The following is a 19681-nucleotide window of genomic DNA, read 5'->3' on the forward strand; positions in this document are numbered from 1 at the left end:
TCTCCTGCGAACCTTGCAGAACTATCACTCCTGAAAGAAAGGATATTGCAGAGACATGGCTTAGCCACAGCCTAGGGGATGTTTCCAGAATGAGATTTTCACTCTGCACCGGAGTATGCGCTGATATGAAACTTCCTGGCAGATTAAAACTGTGTGTCCGACCGAGACTCGAACTCGGGACCTTTGGCTTTCGCGGGCAAGTGCTATACCATCTGAGCTACCGAAACACGACTCACGCCCGGTACTCACAGCTTTACTTCTGCCAGTACCTCGTCTCCTACCTTCCAAACTTTACAGAAGCTCTCCTGCGAACCTTGCAGAACTATCACTCCTGAAAGAAAGGATATTGCAGAGACATGGCTTAGCCACAGCCTGGGGGATGTTTCCAGAATGAGATTTTCACTCTGCAGCGGAGTGTGCGCTGATGTGAAACTTCCTGGCTGATAAAAACTGTATGCCGGACCGAGACTCGAACTGGCAGAAGTAAAGCTGTGAGTACCAGGCGTGAGTCGTGCTTCGGTAGCTCAGATGGTAGAGCACTTGCCCGCGAAAGGCAAAGGTCCCGAGTTCGAGTCTCGGTCGTGCACACAGTTTTAATCTGCCAGGAAGTTTCAACTTCTTAATAGCTTGTTTGTCCGTCTTTTGAACGAAATACACCACTGATTCTGCGTTACAGGGATCCGACAGTTAGCTGATAGATTTGCGGAGTATGTGGCATTATATGTGTACCCATGGGTCGTGTAATTCCGGTGAGTAACGGGCTGTTGATTTGCGTACGCTGTGATGGCGCCCGATAGCGACCCAGATGGGTTCCATAGGATTTATATCAGGCGAATTTAGTCACCGAGACATCAACGTGATTCCATTATACAGCTCCTATACCACTGTAGTACGGTTCTGGCTCCGGGACACCGTCAGTTATACTGTTGAAAGATGACTTCGCCGACTGGGAAAACATCAAGCGTGAAGGGATGTAGCTAGATCGCAGCTGTCAAGCGTGTCTTCAATTACTACTGCAGGTTCCATGCACGCAGGAGAATGTCTCCCATAGCGTAATACTGCTCCCAGCAGCCTGCGTCCGTCGCGGGCTGCACGTTTCGAGCCGCCGTTCACGCCAATGACAGCGTTAGTGGAGACGACGATCGGGCTAGGGTAGCAAAAATGTGGTTCACCCAAAGAGCCGACATGTTTCTATTGATCAACGATCGAATCCAGATGGTCCGTGCAATCGCAGTTGACGATGTCGCTGGATCAACACGTGAACAGCTGCGGAACTCCATGTGCTACAATGTGCGATGAACAGTGTGGTCCGAAACACTTGTGCGTGCACCATCATTGTGCTCATTCGGCAGAGATGCCGCAGATCACCATCTATCCTACTTTACAGAGCAGACAAGTCTACGAATCTCATGTTCTGTCAAGAATCGTGTAGTCGAACCATTTACCCCTTAGTGGTAGTTTCACCATCCTTCTACCACTTTCCATAGATTCTCACAACAGTAACACGTGAACGTTGAACCAGCTTCTCTGTTTTCCAGGTAGTTGTACACAGCCTATGCGTGATAATAATCTGCCCTTTGTCAAAGTCGCTTATGTCAATGGGTTTCCCCATTTGCAGCCCATATCTTCGCTAGGGTGATCCCCCGTCCGTGTCTGCTCCGCTTACACACTTTTGTTACCGCGTCACGTGCCCGCAACGCCACTACACGTCATCCAACGTTGCGATGGGCAGTGGTCATATTGTTTTGGCTGACCACTGTATACACGCTGTGAAAGTAAATGGTCCTGTAACAGTCCCTTGTGGTACGCCCTGGTAGTTCATAATAAATCCGGCATGCCTTTTCGGATCACTATTTAACCGAACCTGTGTTACCTTCATGACAATATTATTGGGCAAATTGATACATCTGGCTCGCATCATAAGTGAACCCCCCCCCCCCCCCCCAGCACAGACACTGCACTCCTGTTAGCCCACTCGCAAAGGACGCATCACATACCGGACACTTATTTAACACGTACTGTATTTCAATGCAATTAAATTAAGGCTAGCAGATCTCCTCTCCCCCACCCCTCCTCCAATACCTTTCCCTTCCCTCCCCACCCCTCTTCACCGACTCGCTCAGTAGACAAAATATACAGCAATGGAAATCAATATAACGGCATAGATATCTGCAGAAAAATTAACATTGTCTGCTGAAATAGCTGTGCACAGTATTTTTCAATTATTTGAGACCCAGTATACTGACAAATGCAGCCAAATGGTATCGCATTTTATGTCAGTAGCACAATATATGACATCAACGATTCAGATGGTCGAGGGCGGAACTCACTATAAAGGCAGTCGGTTCTACGTGGTGTTGCGTATGCCTGTGTTCTTTTGCTGCAGATAGAAAGTATTAGTGGTTGGTTGGTTGATTTTGGGGAAGGAGACCAGACAGCGTGGTCATCGGTCTCATCGGGTAGGGAAGGATGGGGAAGGAAGTCGGCCGTGCCCTTTCAGAGGAACCATCCCGGCATTGGCCTGGAGTGATTTAGGGAAATCACAGAAAACCTAAATCAGGATGGCCGGACGCGGGATTGAACCGTCGTCCTCCCGAATGCGAGTCCAGTGTCTAACCACTGCGCCACCTCGCTCGGTGAAAGTATTAGTGACAGTGGGTGCTGTGTACGTAAGTCACGATTCTGATACGCCACTCGGAAAACAGTTATAATGAGATGAAAAAGCAAAAGTTGGTCCGCACAAGGACATGACATCTACATCTACATCTACGTGGTTACTCTGCAATTCACACTTAAGTTCCTGGTAGAGGGTTCATCGAACCATTTTCATACTACCTCTCTATCATTCCACTCTCGAATGGCGCGTGGGAAAAAGGAACACCTATATCTTCCTATTCGAGCTCTGATTTCTCTTATTTTATTACGATAATCATTTCTCCTTACGTAGGTGGGTGTTAACAAAATATTTTCGCATTCGGAAGAGAAAGTTGGTGATTGAAATTTCGTAAATAGATCTCGCCGCAAACAAAACCACCTTTGTTTCAGTGACTGCCACCCCAACTCGAGTATCATATCAGTGACACTCTCACCCCTATTGCGCGATAACACGAAACGAGCTGACCTTCTTTGCACTTTTTCGATGTGCTCCGTCAATCCTACCTGGTAAGGATCCCACACCGCGCAGCAATATTCCAACAGAGGACGGACAAGTGTAATGTAGGCTGCCTCTTTAGTGGGTTTGTCGCATCTTCTAAGTGTTCTGCCAACAAAGCGCAATCTTTGTTTCGCCTTCCCCACAATATTATCTATGTCTTTCCAGTTTAAGTTGCTCGTAATTGTAATTCCTAGGTATTTAGTCGAATTGACAGCGCTTAGATTTGTGCGATTTATCGTGTACCCAAAATTTATCGGATTTCTTTTAGTACCCATGCGGGTGATTTCGCACTTTTCTTTGTTAGTGCCAATTGCCACTTTTCGCACCATACAGAAATTCTCTCTAGATCATTTTATAATTGGAACTGATCGTCTGATGATTTTACTATACGGTAAATTACAGCGTCATCTGCAAACAATCTAAGGAGGCTGCTCAGATTATCACCTAGATCATTTATGTAAATCAGGAAAAGCAGAGAGCCTGTGACATTACCTTGCGGAACTCCAGATATCACTTCCGTTCTACTCGATGATCTACCGTCTACCACCACGAACTGTGACCTCTCTGAGTGGAAATCACGAATCCAGTCACACAACTGACACGATACTCCATATGCACGCAATCTGATTAATAGTCGCTTGTGAGACTCTCTAATCGTCAAAGCACTAAGAAGTTGAACCTTTCAAGTACAATGATTGATAATTTCTTTAGACTGAGCGCACGATATTGACAGAAAGTAAAATACGGGCAAAGCAGAAAATTATTTGAGGCATCGAAACGGTTCCTTTCGCGCAAAGCAAGGACCACAAACTGTTATTCTTCTCAACTTGTTGCTGATTTACAGTTATCAGTAACTGCCAGACGTGTATGACAAATTTTGTCAGACGACAAATATCTCGCATTCAAGAAACGATTTCAGAAAGCTGTTGTAAGACCCAGACATAAATAGGCTAGACTGGAGTTTGCCGGAAAACATATGTGATGGACTTTGTAATGGGATGAAGTGATCTTCTGTGACAAGGAAAATTTTTAGATGGGCAGGATGGATTTCAATACTATTGGCATGATCTGAGAACAGAGCATCAGGTGAGCATCAGCAGAAACTTCGGTGGAAGAGATGTTAGGATCTAGTCAGCCTTCTGTGCTAAAGGTAAATCACGTTTTGCTTGGCTGAACACTACAATGAACTCTAACCTGTACGCTGAGATGCTCGAGACAGAACTGATCAGAACGTATGAGGACCAAGGGATCTAAAGTCAAACGGTTCAACAAGGTAATGCATCTGTGAATGTTTCTGATACAGCCAAAAGTGGTTTGAAGATAAAGATGCCGATATCTTGCCGTGGCCTTCGCGTAGCCCGGACATGAAGAGCTTGGGAAACCGGTGGGGAATACCTGCAAGGCGTGTTCATCACAATGGACGGCGATTTGAGGCCGTATATGAGCTGAAAAGCGCAATATCGGAACAGAGTGCCTTTATGTCAGTTTTCACACAGGAAATGCAAACGCCTTGTTTTGTTACTCGTGTTATGAAAGAATGTATTTAATTAGGTCATGATTCTGTATGTCTTATACGATTCTACTACTTTCACAATAAATTGGATACATTATGCTACAGACACCGTACTATTACTTTCGCAGGAACCTACCTTTACATTGATTTACGGATTAGGCATGCGATAAACGGAACCTAACGTCCATCGTAAGGATTAACAATCATCATTGTTACTTCTCGAGCTACCTCCACAAGATAGACGTCGATGATTCTCTGACTTGTTCGTGGAACTTAAATCATCTTTTCTTTCCGCGTGTGCGGTATCGCAAGCAGAAAGCCATTTTAGGCAAGCGACTAAACAAATTTGAACACAAATATCCTGTAGTACCACCGCTATGCTAGCATTAGAATATACAAAAATTTGTACTATCACGGTGGCCTTTTTTAAGAGGTTGGGTTGTTTGGAGGAGGAGACCAAACAGCGAGGTCATCGGTCTCATCGGATTAGGGACGGACGGGGAAGGAAATCAGCCGTGCCCTTTCCAGGGAACCATCCCCGAATTTGCCTGGAGTGATTTAGGGAAATCACGGAAAACCTAAATCAGGATGGCCGGACGCGGGATTGAACCGTCGTCCTCCCGAATGCGAGTCCAGTGTGCTAACCACTGCGCCACCTGCCTCGGTGTCATTTTTGAAGGGACTGCAGTCTGCACGTACAACTGGGAGCGTATTCCCATGGAGGGAGAGCTTCTATATCTTCCCATGGACTGTCTGTCAGGCATAACTTCGTATTTACGTTATGGAAGCAATAACGCAGAGAGTATTAAGGAGAACACGCTACGACAAACTAAGTTTGAACCCACATGACCACGGTCGCAATTGTAAAGTGATATACTGTAGATGGTGACGGGTATACTTCCATATACCAGACAGCATGTATAGTGTATTGTCGAGTGGTAATGTGGTGTAAGTTGATAAGCTTAAAAACTGCTTTTGGAAAAAGAGGATATTTTGACAATCGTAACAGACACACGTTACGTATTTCGTGTACCTAGAACGATTCAGAACGCGTGCAGGAATATAATGTTTGCTTAGCTAGTTTAGATACAAGCTACCTGAGCCTTTTTCTGAAAACGAGATGTATTTTCTGCTCTTCGAAAGTATTTTGATTGTTCAGCTGGTAAAGAACTGCAGTGATAATTATACTTCCGATTCACATTTTGTGCACAGTTTTCAATCACAGGAAACTCAGGTTACATTATCAACCGACTTACAACACTGAGGAACAAAATAAATCAAACAATTTTAAAAAAAGAAAAAAAAAACAGTAAAATGCCTGCTCGAAGAATGATGTTCGCATGACCTAAAAATACACATTTAACCATATCGAGAGCTGCCAGTAATAGCGAATTGTAGTTTTTGTTATAGTTACATTTTGTTCCAAAGACAAAATATGCGCGTGTATCCAGTGGAATTAAATTTTCGCTTGGTCAACCACTAACTCACAAGTGTACCAACGGAACTTTTTCAATAAAAGGTGATACAGCTTTACTCTTTAAATCAGCAAGAATAAAAAACTGTTTTGCAACGGAACTTTAATTTAAAATCGACGGAGTTATCAGCTTACAGCCTCTTCTTTGGCAAACTTAAGATAGGTAAATTGATGTCATTTTCTATATAATGCGTTTTTTAATACGTTCTGCATACGTTATGACGCAGTCTATGACACTGAGTCATTGACACGAATGTCCAACTGATTAAAAATTTTAAAAGAATGAAGCCGTTCCTTCCGGTGAAGCTCTTCTAATTAAATCTTTATTGGATCCTAGTTCTTCAAACTGCTCAACGAAAGGCTATGATTCATGATATCTTCTCTCATTTTAACGTTAGACAGCCGTGCCAATAAATGAAAATCAAGGAACTGTTTGATGGATTGCTGCGTTAACTTTTCTGATGCGGAGCGCAATATAATGCGCCCACTAGCATTAAATGTGGATTATCGAAAATCCTTTCGAGATAAGGTTACGAAATCTCTTGGGCACAACAGTTACGACACATATTTTTAGCTTTATCGGCGTTATGTTTGTCATCACCTCCAGGTGTTTATTCAACACAATTGCGACGAGTGTGTAAAGTGTTTTGTAACGAGAAGACCTTTGTATGGAGCTAATCTGTCCCATTTTCTCATAGTCTTAACCTTTGATACGTCTACTAATTTATTTAGCATTTCAGAAAATTCATGGACTGCTTGATCTGTGACCACGTGCCTGAAGACGTACATATTTTACACGAGCAGGCATTCCAAAACAATAGACAATGATTTTCTTCATAAGTAGTACATTTAAATGGCTCTGAGCAGTACGGGACTAAACAGCTGAGGTCATCAGTCCCCTAGAACTTAGAACTACTTAAACCTAACTAACCTAAAGACATCACACACATCCATGCCCGAGGCAGGATTCGAACCTGCGGCCGTAGCGGTCGCGCGGTTCCAGACTGAAGCGCCTAGAACCGCTCGGCCTCTGCAACCGGCGGGTACATCTAACTAAATATCATTATAAGATGCTGATCTGTTATCATTGTCTTCATTTCAGACAACAACATCGGATTCATCTTCATTTATTATTTTTATGTATCCCATTTTTCTTTCGTTCATCGAAGTCAGAGTTCCGGGTCTTACTTCAAATAGTTTGTCTTTTTTTCGAACCTGGTTGCACTGGTCTTACGTTTCAGATATTTTCGCAAGCTATTGATTCATGTCTTCCGTCTATCTAAAACGAGAAAGAAAACATCTTTAGTTAACAGAAACGTAGGAAAACATAACGACGTAAATAATATGCAAGCAATGCTAAATAGTTTTGTCTGATGAGCAACGAACGGTATTGTGTTCATATTGGAAGAAAGCAAACATTTATTTACGTATTCAGTAAATGTAATCACTACACATGGAATATACGTGAGATGCTACACTGCGCATGTCAAAGATTTACTACATCTGCACCCTACCTCAGACATCTGTTCACACAGTTACTCCACTTGGCTCGTAGATTTTATTGTTGGGATAACATTGTACCAGCAGCAAAATAAAAGAGGTCCTCGAACAACTCGCTTAGTTTCCCTTGATTGTGAAGCTGCTTCACAGTGTTCCGATCGAGTAAGGTGGCGAATCACTTGAGTTACTGGCTTCTTGCTGGCAACTAAATGAGTTCGAATCCCGCTCTGCCTTTGTGACTTAGTCTTGCCGCGGTCTGCTAAATTGCTGAAGGGTAGCTCCAAGCTCAAGGTTTCTTTCTTTCACTGTCCCCGTTTTAGTAAGTTCACCATTTCTAATGGCGTGTGTCAAAATTGAAAATGAGAGAAGCATTTTGTGTTTGGCGAAAAAACGGAGTTACAGAAACCAAATCAGTCGTTTTACGAAACATTCATATGACTTCATGTGCTGAGAATACATTTCATACATTCAAAATATGAGATAATTGCATTTCACGGAAAAGGTAGTGTAGTTACATGAGTGTAATTTCAGGCCGGATAAACTGTTTGGTAGGAGAGGAACATACTCACGCTCTTGTATGAAGTCCCAGCGAACGGAATCCAGCGGTGTCAACCAAAACACACAGTGAGCACGCTCCGCATCAGTGAAAATAACCATTCTCACAAGTTATTCAGTAATATCTTCTGTCCATCTAAAATGAGAAAGAAAAAAATCCGATCTTAAAACTTAGTTTAAAACAAAGAGTTATTTCCAACCTTCAAGTTGCTCAACGTCTGGAAAATCCCACTCCATAAACTAATCAACTATCCGTAGAGAATTGTTTGTCATTATTATAATGTTGTTCCAACCCATGTTTGTTAAATTGGTTCAAATGGCTCTGAGCACTATGCGACTTAACTTTTGAGGTCATCAGCCGCCTAGAGCTTAGAACTAATTAAATCTAACTAACCTAGCCCGCATCTCGTGGTCGTGCGGTAGCGTTCTCGCTTCCCACGCCCGGGTTCCCGGGTTCGATTCCCGGCGGGGTCAGGGATTTTCTCTGCCTCGTGATGGCTGGGTGTTGTGTGCTGTCCTTAGGTTAGTTAGGTTTAACTAGTTCTAAGTTCTAGGGACTGATGACCATAGATGTTAAGTCCCATAGTGCTCAGAGCCATTTTTTTTCTAACTAACCTAAGGACATCACACACATCCATGCCCGAGGCAGGATTCGAACCTGTGACCGAAGCGGTCGCACGGCTCCAAATTGTAGCGCCTAGAACCGCACGCCCACTCCATCCGGCATGTTTGTTAAACAAATTTTGTTTGACAACTCTGCTTTCTTCAAAACCCAAAATGTGCTTCCCTTTTAACAATCCATTTGAAAATGAGAGAAGCAGTTTGTGTTTTCGAAAATACATAGTTACACAAACTAAATCAGTTGTTTTACGAAACAGTCATAAAAGTTTATGAGCTGAGAATAAATTTCATACATTCAAAATACGAGGTACTTGCATTTCCCGGTAAAGGTAGTGTAGTTACATGAGTGTAATTTCTTGGTGGCAACCAGTCATTCTTTTAGTGTTTCACTGCGGTTGCCTGAAAGGCAATTTGCAAGGGTCTGTGTACGCACGGATATGATACATAAGGCTGTTGCTGTCACATAGATACGTCCAGTTTCTTTATAATTGTGCTGGGATTTACACAGAGAGGCACTCAGATGCTAGCTAGGCAACGATTTTAGGTGATGGTCGTAGGCCAACGAAAACCTTCACAAAATACACTTCACTGGTGCCATAACGGAAATATGTCTTGCATCTGTGAAGTTAATACACTACTGGCCATTAAAATTGCTACACCACGAAGATGACGTGCTACAGACGCGAAATTTAACCGACAGGAAGAACATGCTCTGATAAGCAAATGATTAGCTTTTCAGAGCATTCACACAAGGTTGGCATCGGTAGCGACACCTACAACGTGCTGACATGAGGAAAGTTTCCAACCGATTTCTCATACACAAACAGCAGTTGACCGGCGTTGTCTGGTGAAACGTTGTTGAGATGCCTCGTGTAAGGAGGAGAAATGCGTACCATCACGTTTCCGACTTTGCTAAAGGTTGGAGTGTAGCCTATCGCAATTGCGGTTTATCATATCGCGACATTGCTGCTCGCGTTGGTCGAGATCCAATGACTGTTAGCAGAATATGGAATCGGTGGGTTCAGGAGGGAAATACGGAACGCCGTGCTGGATCCCAACGGCCTCGTGTCACTAGCAGTCGAGATGACAGGCATCTTATCCGCATGGCTGTAACGGATCGTGCAGCCACGTCTCGATCCCTGAGTAAACAGATGCGGACGTTTGTAAGACAACAACCGTCTGCACGAACAGTTCGACGACGTTTGCAGCAGCATGGACTATCAGCTCGGAGATCATGGCTGCGGTTACCCTCGGCGCTGCATCACAGACAGGAGCGCCTGCGATGGTGTACTCTACGACGAACCTGGGTGCACGAATGACAAAACGTAATTTTTTCGGGTGAATCCAGGTTCTGTTTACAGCATCATGATGGTCGCATCCGTGTTTGGCGACATCGCGGTGAACACGCAATTGAATCGTGTATTCGTCATCGCAATACTGGCGTATCACCCGGCGTGATGGTGTGGGGTGCCATTGGTTACACGTCTCTGTCACCTCTTGTTCGCACTGACGGCCCTTCGAACAGTGGACGTTACATTTAAGATGTGTTACGACCCGTGGCTCTACCCTTCATTCGATCCCTGCGAAACCCTACATTTCAGCAGGATAATGCACGACCGCATGTTGCAGGTCCTGTACGGGCCTTTCTGGATACAGAAAATGTTCGACTGCTGCCCCGGCCAGCACATTATCCAGATCTCTCACCAATTGAAAACGTCTGGTCAATGGTGGCCGAGCAACTGGCTCGTCACAATACGCCAGTCACTACTGTTGATGAACTGTGGTATCGTGTTGAAGCTGCATGGGCAGCTGTACCTGTACACGCCATCCAAGCTCTGTTTGACTCAATGCCCAGGCGCATCAAGGCCGTTATTACGGCCAGAGGTGGTTGTTCTGGGTACTGATTTATCAGGATCTATGCACACAAAGTACGTGAAAATGTAATCACATGTCAGTTCTAGCATAATATATTTGTCCAACGAATACCCGTTTATCATCTGCATTTCTTCTTGGTGTAGCAATTTTAATGGCCAGTAGTGTATTTTACGTTTGTGACTAGCGTGCTCTCTTGTTTACAGGCATCTCGTGGAATCTGTGCCCACACAAATGTCGCACATTGTTTGTCGTTCTTCTAGCTTATTATATGTAACCTTATCAGACTATTAACTTTTCCACCTTCTAGCTCTGTACATCTTCCCACTATGGACGGTCATCGCTACTAATACAGTAATGTCATGTGTTTCGTTGTGTACTATCCAGCTCTTTTTCAATCAGTTTCACAGGTATCTCATAATACTTTCGCTAACTTATCCTCTTTCTTGCTATCAAGAAGTTGCGGTGAAACAGTGATTTTTGAACCCGAGATATTTGATTCGGATCCCGACGTCGAAAAGAAAATCCGGCATGTAATGCGGCTAGTAGGTGTAGGAGTTATAGCAACGTACAGTTGCTGGTTAGAAAATTGTGCAGTATCTTCCGAGATGCAGTACCAATCTTCTTCACAGTGTTCTCATAGAGATGGGCCGTGGTAATATGATAGAGGAATTAAGTGTTATAGCTGGACGTTGCTTTCCCATACGGTACTGTATAACAGCACAAGCAGTACCATGATGAACAGTTGATCCGAGTAAGTAGAAGGTTTACCGTCACATGCAATGTGACGTCGCCAGACATAGAAGTCGCCGAATGAGTTTAAGTATTTCGTGTCCCGTTAACTTTTATAAAACACGATAGAAAGAGTGTGAATCACGTAAAAGATCCAAGTTGCTGACAACAATAATACACAGAAGAACGACAAAGAAAATTGAGAACGATCAGTTTGGCTTTAGGGAAGGTAAAAGAGAAGCAATTCTGTGACATTACGCGTGATGACGCAAGCAAGACGTAGGAAAAATTAAGAAACATTCATACGATTTGTCGACCTAAAAAGAATGCTCGACAATGTGAAATTGTACAAGATGAAGGAAATCTTGAGAAAAAGAGGAGTAAGCTACAGGGAAAGAAGGTTAAAAACCTGTGCGCGACAAGGACAAACTAGACGTAAGTTCATTAAGATTACACAATCTTGCTATAGCCCTGTAAATCGGAAGAAGTACAAATGTGGTCCCCGTGCAAAAATTCATAAACCGTGTGAAATGAATTTCTTACCTCGTATTGGTGTCACCTTTTATAACGCGTAGTTCTGCTCTCAGCACTACTAAACTAACTACAATTGCAAAAGCCAAAATGCAAGATACACTATGTGATCAAAAGTATCCAGACACCTGGCTGAAAATGACTTAAAAGTTCGTGGCGCCATCCATTGGTAATGATGGAATTCAATATGGTGTTGACCCACACTTAGACTTAATGACAGCTTCCATTCTCGCAGGCATACGTTCAATCGGGTGCTGAAAGATTTCTTGGGGAATGGCAGCCCATTCTTCACGGGGTGCTGCACAGATCAGAGGTATCGATGTCGGTCGGTGAGGCCTGGCACGAAGTCGGCGTTCCAAAACATCCCAGAGATGTTCTATTGGATTCAGGCCAGGACTCTGTGCAAACCAGTCCATTACAGGGATGTTATTGTCGTGTAACCACTCCGCCACAGGCTGTGCGTTATGAGCAGGTGCTCGATCGTGTTGAAAGATGCAGTCGCCATCCCCGAATTGCTCTTCAACAGTGGGGAGCAAGAAGGTGCTTAAAACATCAATGTAGGCCTGTGCTGTGATAGTACCACGAAAAACAAAGAGGGGTGCAATCCCCCTCCATGAAAAACACGACCGCACCATAACACCAGTGCCTTTGAGCCTTCGAATTTTACTGTTGGCACTACACAAGCTGGCATACGTTCACCGGTCTTCGCCATACCCTCACCCTGCCATCGGATCACCACACAATGTTTTTCCACTGTTCAATCGTCCACTGCTTACGGCCCTTACACCAAACGAAGCGTCGTTTGGCATTTATTGGCGTGATGTGTGGCTTAAGAGCAGTCGCTCGACCATGAAATCCAAGTTTTCTCATCTCTCGCATAACTGTCATAGTACTTGCAGTGGATCCTGATGCAGTTTGGAATTCCTGTGAGACGGTCTGGGTAGATGTCTGTCTACTACACATTACGAACCTCTTCAACTGTCGCCGGTCTCTGTCAGTCAACAGACGAGGTCGGCCTGTACGCTTTTGTGCAGTACGTGTCCTTTCACGTTTCCACTTCACTATCACATCGGAAACAGTGGATGGCTCTAATGGCTCTAAGCACTATGGGACTTAACATCTGAGGTCATCAGTCCCCTAGACTTAGAACTACTTAAACCTTACTAACCTAAGGACATTACACACATCCATGCCCAAGGCAGGATTCGAATCTGCGACCGTAGCCGCAGCGCAGTTCCGGACTGAAGCGCCTAGAACCACTCTGCCAAAGCGGCCAGCGGAAACAGTAGACCTAGGGATGTTTAGGAGTGTGTAAATCCTGCGCACAGACGTATGACACATGTGACACCAAATCACCCGACCACGTTCGACCCGGCCGGAGTGGCCGAGCGGTTCTAGGCGCTGCAGTCTGGAACCGCGCGACCGCTACAGTCGCAGGTTCGAATCCTGCCTCGGGCATGGGTGTGTGTGTGATGTCCTTAGGTTAGTTAGGTTTACGTAGTTCTAAGTTCTAGGGGACTGATGACCTCAGATGTTAAGTCCCATAGTGCTCAGAGCCATTTGAACCATTTTTGAACCACATTCGAAGTCCGTGAATTCCGCGGAGCGCCCCATTCTGCTCTCTCAGGGTGTCTAATGACTACTGAGGCAGCTGATATGGGGTACCTGACAGAAGGTGGCAGCACAATGCACCTAATATGAAAAACGTATGTTTTTGGGGGTGTCTGGATACTTTTCATCACATAGTGTATATCTTTCCGTGCGAGGTCTGACTTCCCTCACTTTATTAGGATTACCGTTTCTCGCTATGTAGGTCGGCGTCAAAAAAAGATTTTCGCATTCGGGGGAGAAGCTTGCTGAATGAAATTTCGTGAGAATATTCCGCCGTAATGAAAAACGCCTTTATTTTAATTATGTCCATTGGTTTATTTGACAGTGACATCACGGAAACGGAGCAGAAGCTACAGTTTTTTCAGAAGCAAACGGATGTATGGTAATATGGTTGGCATTTTATCATGACCCGTTGTGTTGTCGTGAAGGAACTTCGCTTTCGGGGGTCCATGTATCCATTTTCCGCTAGTGGCGGGCATATCCTGTTTGCCACCTCGAACTTTTTTTTTTTTCCATCAGTCTTCTGACTGTTTGATGCGGTCCGCCACGAATTCCTCTCCTGTGCTAACCTCTTCATCTCAGAGTAGCACTTGAAACCTATGTCCTCTGTTATTTGCTGGATGTATTCCAGTCTCTGTCTTCCTCTACAGTTTTTGGCCTGTATAGCTCTCTCTAGTACCGTGGAAGTCATTCCCTCATGTCTTAACAGATGTCCTATCATCCTGTCCCTTCTCCTTATCAGTGTTTTCCACATATTCCTTTCCTCTCCGATTCTGCGTAGAACCTCCTCATTCCTTACCTTATCAGTCCACCTAATTTTCAACATTCGTCTGTAGCACCACATCTCAAGTGCTTCGATTCTCTTCTGTTCCAGTTTTCCCACAGTCCACGTTTCACTACCATACAATACTGTACTCCAGATGTACATTCCCAGAAATTCCTTCCTCAAATTAATGCCGATATTTGATATTAGTAGACTTCTCTTGGCCAGGAATGCCCTTTTTGCCATTGCTAGTCTGCTTTTGATGTTCTCCTTGCTCCGTCCGTCATTCGTTATTTTACTGCCCAGGTAGCAGAATTCCTTAACTTCATCAACTTCGTGACCACCGATCCTGATATTAAGTTTCTCGCTGCTCTCATTTCTACTACTTCTCATTATCTTCGTCTTTCTTCGATTTACTCTCACTCCATACTCCATACTCATTAGACTTTTCATTTCATTCAGCAGATCATGTAATTCTTCTTTACTTTCACTCTGGATAGCAATGTTATCAGCTCTATTCTATGAGTATTCAAAGAACTGTGACTGACGCCCGAACAACAGGGACTTACATGCATTGAGAATATAAAATAGTGCATCGAGAACGGCTAGCCACTATCCAAAATCTGGATTTGCGTAATAAAATCTAAAAAAGGACGACTGATTGCTGCACTATATAATTTGTGCCACATAACAGTCGCTCAGCGCACTCACTTTCCATATGGAAGGCAACCTGACATAAAATTGAGCTAATTATATTTTACTCTGCAGTCCGGAAGTGTTTATTCCTGATCTTGGCAGGAACACGGCAGTCTCTGTTTTTGGCAATCGTACTTTCTTATTCGAAATCAAAAAGTCTCCCAACCTAGGCTAGTACACTGGACTCGCATTCGGGAGGACGACGGTTCAATTCCGCGTCCGGCCATCCTGATTTAGGTTTTCCGTGATTTCCCTAAATCTCTCCAGGCTAATGCCGTGATGGTTCCTTTGAAAGCGCACGGCCGAATTCCTTCCCTGTCCTTCCCTAATCTGATGAGACCGATGACCTCGCTGTCTGGTCTCCTCCCCCAAAGAACCCAACTCTCCCAACCTAGTATCGATTACCTGAGCTACGCTACAGATAAGAAGTACATTTGTTCATTTAAAACGAAGAAAAAGATTCAGGCACCACTATATACACTCCTGGAAATTGATTGAAATAAGAACACCGTGAATTCATTGTCCCAGGAAGGGGAAACTTTATTGACACATTCCTGGGGTCAGATACATCACATGATCACACTGACAGAACCACAGGCACATAGACACAGGCAACAGAGCATGCACAATGTCGGCACTAGTACAGTGTATATCCACCTTTCGCAGCAATGCAGGCTGCTATTCTCCCATGGAGACGATCGTAGAGATGCTGGATGTAGTCCTGTGGAACGGCTTGCCATGCCATTTCCACCTGGCGCCTCAGTTGGACCAGCGTTCGTGCTGGACGTGCAGACAGCGTGAGACGACGCTCCATCCAGTCCCAAACATGCTCAATGGGGGACAGATCCGGAGATCTTGCTGGCCAGGGTAGTTGACTTACACCTTCTAGAGCACGTTGGGTGGCACGGGATACATGCGGACGTGCATTGTCCTGTTGGAACAGCAAGTTCCCTTGCCGGTCTAGGAATGGTAGAACGATGGGTTCGATGACGGTTTGGATGTACCGTGCACTATTCAGTGTCCCCTCGACGATCACCAGTGGTGTACGGCCAGTGTAGGAGATCGCTCCCCACACCATGATGCCGGGTGTTGGCCCTGTGTGCCTCCGTCGTATGCAGTCCTGATTGTGGCGCTCACCTGCACGGCGCCAAACACGCATACGACCATCATTGGCACCAAGGCAGAAGCGACTCTCATCGCTGAAGACGACACGTCTCCATTCGTCCCTCCATTCACGCCTGTCGCGACACCACTGGAGGCGGGCTGCACGATGTTGGGGCGTGAGCGGAAGACGGCCTAACGGTGTGCGGGACCGTAGCCCAACTTCATGGAGACGGTTGCGAATGGTCCTCGCCGATACCCCAGGAGCAACAGTGTCCCTAATTTGCTGGGAAGTGGCGGTGCGGTCCCCTACGGCACTGCGTAGGATCCTACGGTCTTGGCGTGCATCCGTGCGTCGCTGCGGTCCGGTCCCAGGTCGACGGGCACGTGCACCTTCCGCCGACCACTGGCGACAACATCGATGTACTGTGGAGACCTCACGCCCCACGTGTTGAGCAATTCGGCGGTACGTCCACCCGGCCTCCCGCATGCCCACTATACGCCCTCGCTCAAAGTCCGTCAACTGCACATACGGTTCACGTCCACGCTGTCGCGGCATGCTACCAGTGTTAAAGACTGCGATGGAGCTCCGTATGCCACGGTAAACTGGCTGACACTGACGGCGGCGGTGCACAAATGCTGCGCAGCTAGCGCCATTCGACGGCCAACACCGCGGTTCCTGGTGTGTCCGCTGTGCCGTGCGTGTGATGATTGCTTGTACAGCCCTCTCGCAGTGTCCGGAGCAAGTATGGTGGGTCTGACACACCGGTGTCAATGTGTTCTTTTTTCCATTTCCAGGAGTGTAGATGCGGACTAGACTTAAAAGCGTTAATGGTGTCCTCATTTTGGGGTTTTGAGTGTATGATAACCCTAGGTAACTGTCGATCAGTGAAGACTTTGTACCACCCGCTCCCACCCTCCTCCCTCAGTTCTGCCTACACCACCTCAATTTTTGTTCAATGCTCATCGCTACGTAGCCTATTTATTCGTTTATGGAAATCAACATGATTTTACTATGAAGTAAAAGGTATCCTCTCCAGTAACCTTTTTTTGTATGATATAATTCAAAACATAGAAAACACACAGTCCCTAAACTCTTTGCTGGCAACAATAGCGCGCTTCCTTTTTCATTGTTTCATTGCTGAGAAATACAAAGCCATAACAATCTTTCGGTGCGTTGCCTCACTTGGCATAACGAGATGGAAGCAAGAATCAAGCATCTCCGTGCCAGGAAGAGGTAAGAGGTAGGTCTTATGAGACTTTTGCTCTGCACTGGCCAACCCAAATCTCTTCATGATTTCCTTTAAGGCATCTCCGCCACACTCGCATTTCAGTGCCTTCCAATCTTTTTCCTTCTCCTATTTCTTCTTCTTCCCACTCCTACTCCATTCTCCCTCTTCTTCTTTCTTTTGCGTTTTCTTGGTTTTGTTCGCTCGACACAGAACTGCGCCCACACAGAAACGGCGGCCAGCCTGACGTACCTTGGTTATGCTGTTAGCCATATGGGAGTGCTGACTGGTGGACCAAGGGCCGTAGGTTCAGCTCGCCAGTTGAAAAGGTTGTATTACTTCGCACGCGGTGACACCCTTGCTTCACGAAGTGTGTGTTGTGTCGTAAGTGCAAATGTTTAGTGTAGATGACTAATGGGTGTGTATATAGTGCAGTGCCACATTTTTTTTTATGGCAATGAGGAAAGTAAAAGTATGAAACCTGATGCGACACTCTAGTCCTATCGAACAGAACGAAGGGAACTGTCATGTTTACTGACCGCATCTGATGGACACACCAACACGGAATCTGGCAGATGGACCACCATCAGCAGTAGGAGATGTAAGGACCACTGTGTGAATCAGGGCCAAGAGGACAATGTGGGCTGCTGTTGATCTCGTTTCATTTTAGCCGAAACCCACTGAGCTGTAAGAGGTGAACATGAGTTCTCAATTTGGAATAGTTGGGTCCGAAGGCCTAGTCTTGCATGCACACTGTCAGATGGTAGAAAATCGGCCCCGTCGTCTGACCGATGTAGCGCCTCTGGTGGCGCTGTCTATGAGAGGCATGGCGCCCTCTGTACGTGTTACGTCGTTATTGGTACTGGAGAGCAGCTCAAGTCTCGGTGACCAGATGAGATGCTACAGACTGTATCGGTCTGACAAAATGGTAGATATCGAAATAGACGACAGACGGATAGAGAAACAATTAAAATCGCTCAAAAGAGGAAAGGCCTCTGGACCTGATGGGATACCAGTTCAATTTTACACAGAGTACGCGAAGGAACTTGCCCCCCTTCTTGCAGCGGTGTACCGTAGGTCTCTAGAAGAGCGTAGCGTTCCAAAGGATTGGAAAAGGGCACAGGTCATCCCCGTTTTCAAGAAGGGACGTCGAACAGATGTGCAGAACTATAGACCTATATCTCTAACGTCGATCAGTTGTAGAATTTTGGAACACGTATTGTGTTCGACTATAATGACTTTTCTGGAGACTAGAAATCTACTCTGTAGGAATCAGCATGGGTTTCGAAAAAGACGGTCGTGTGAAACCCAGCTCGCGCTATTCGTCCACGAGACCCAGAGGGCCATAGACACGGGTTCCCAGGTAGATGCCGTGTTTCTTGACTTCCGCAAGGCGTTCGATACAGTTCCCCACAGTCGTTTAATGAACAAAGTAAGAGCATATGGACTATCAGACCAATTGTGTGATTGGATTGAGGAGTTCCTAGATAACAGGACGCAGCATGTCATTCACAATGGAGAGAAGTCTTCCGAAGTAAGAGTGATTTCAGCTGTGCCGCAGGGGAGTGTCATAGGACCGTTGCTATTCACAATATACATAAATGACCTTGTGGATGACATCGGAAGTTCACTGAGGCTTCTTGCGGATGATGGTGTGGTATATCGAGAGGTTGTAACAATGAAAAATTGTACTGAAATGCAGGAGGATCTGCAGCGAATTGACGCATGGTGCAGGGAATGGCAATTGAATCTCAATGTAGACAAGTGTAATGTGCTGCGAATACACAGAAAGATAGATCCTTTATCATTTAGCTACAAAATAGCAGGTCAGCAACTGAAAGCAGTTAATACCATAAATTATCTGGGAGTACGCATTAGGAGTGATTTAAAATGGAATGATCATATAAAGTTGATTGTCGGTAAAGCAGATGCCAGACTGAGGTTCATTGGAAGAATCCTAAGGAAATGCAATCCGAGAACAAAGGAAGTAGGTTACAGTACGCTTGTTCGCCCACTGCTTGAATACTGCTCAGCAGTGTGGGATCCGTACCAGATAGGGTTGATACAAGACATAGAGAAGATCCAACGGAGAGCAGCGCGCTTCGTTACAGAATCATTTAGTAATCGCGAAAGCGTTACGGAGATGATAGATAAACTCCAGTGGAAGACTCTGCAGGAGAGACGCTCAGTAGCTCGGTACGGGCTTTTGTCAAAGTTTCGAGAACATACCTTCACCGAAGAGTCAAGCAGTATATTGCTCCCTCCTACGTATATCTCGCGAAGAGACCATGAGGATAAAATCAGAGAGATTAGAGCCCACACAGAGGCA

At 45.3% G+C, this 19681-nt stretch overlaps 1 protein-coding gene across 1 annotated transcript in view; it reads left to right on the top strand.

Annotated features, from left to right (window-relative positions):
- Positions 1–19681, top strand: part of LOC126088213 (monocarboxylate transporter 9) — a 687744-nt gene that overhangs the window by 604815 nt on the left and 63248 nt on the right. The gene's annotated exons all lie outside the window — the stretch shown is intronic.

This window comes from Schistocerca cancellata, chromosome 6 (genome assembly GCF_023864275.1).
Source record: "Schistocerca cancellata isolate TAMUIC-IGC-003103 chromosome 6, iqSchCanc2.1, whole genome shotgun sequence".
Taxonomy (NCBI): Eukaryota; Metazoa; Arthropoda; class Insecta; order Orthoptera; family Acrididae; genus Schistocerca; species Schistocerca cancellata.